This window comes from Gekko japonicus, unplaced genomic scaffold, assembly GCF_001447785.1.
Source record: "Gekko japonicus isolate JY-2015 unplaced genomic scaffold, Gekko_japonicus_V1.1 scaffold884, whole genome shotgun sequence".
NCBI lineage: Eukaryota > Metazoa > Chordata > Lepidosauria > Squamata > Gekkonidae > Gekko > Gekko japonicus.
Genome location: NW_015172029.1, coordinates 293749 through 294879, shown reverse-complemented (window position 1 = coordinate 294879; position 1131 = coordinate 293749). Strand labels below are relative to the sequence as shown.

Here is a 1131-nt window from a genome sequence, read left to right as displayed (position 1 = left end):
CCAGTCTAGCCTGAGCGGTGGGTGTTGCCTTCTGACACACTTCCAGTGATGTGGCATATGCAAATAAGTTATGCTAATGAGTTATGCTAATGAGCTCCTGCACTTCTTTTTCTAGGAAATGACACCTGGACAAGACTGACCTTGATAAGGCCTCAGGTCTGTTTGGGTAGGAGGCAGCTTCATGTGAGTAAACGTCTGGACAAAATAATAATAATAATTTGGAAGTTAAAAGAAAGCACCCAAAAGCTGATGAACGACGCCTGTCAAAGTGCTACCACCACTGAAAATACAAAGTATCGTCTTTATTATAGCCATGGTTAGCCTTCTCATAATTGGGCCAGCTGGTTTATGGGCAACCTGCACTTTTTAAAAATTAAATTTACATCCCTCTTTTTTATTTATTTTTTTCATTTATACCCCGCCCTCCACCCAATGGGTACCCAGTCTTTTTTTTTCTCCTCCATTTTCTCCTCATAGCAATCCCGTGAGGTAGGTGAGGCTGAGTGTATGTGACTGGCCCAAGGTCACCCTGCGAGCATCATAAGAACATAAGAGAAGCCAATGTTGGATCAGGCCAATGGCCCGTCTACTCCAACACTCTGTCACACAGTGGCCAAAAATACCAGGTGCCATCAGGAGGTCCACCAGTGAGGCCAGGACACTAGGAGCCCTCCCACTGTTGGCCCCCCACCAAGCACCAAGAATACAGTTCGTCCCTTGCCCCAGACTGAGATTTCCTGTCTATACCTTGTGGCTAATAGCCACTGATGGACCTCTGCTCCATATGTTTATCCAACTCCCGCTTGAAGCCGTTCCATGCTTGTAGCTGCCACCACCTCCTGTGGCAGTGAATTCCATGTGTTCATCACTCTTTGGGTGAAGAAGGACTTCCTTTTATCTGTTCTAACCCGACCGCTCAGCAATTTCATGGAGTGCCCACGAGTTCTTGTATTGTGAGAAAGGGAGAAACAGGGGTCATTTTGTAGAAAAAGAGGTGCAGAGGCTCATTAGTATAGCTCATTAGCATAACTCATTCGCGTATGCCGCACCCCCTGACATCACCGGAAGTGTGTCAGAAGGCAACACCCACCGCTCAGGCTCCACTGGACTGTTTTGGATTGCTAGCTATTG

At 46.9% G+C, this 1131-nt stretch overlaps 1 protein-coding gene across 1 annotated transcript in view; it reads left to right on the top strand.

Moving 5' to 3' along the window:
* Window positions 1–1131, top strand: part of LOC107118283 (cathepsin L1-like) — an 18080-nt gene that overhangs the window by 424 nt on the left and 16525 nt on the right. The gene's annotated exons all lie outside the window — the stretch shown is intronic.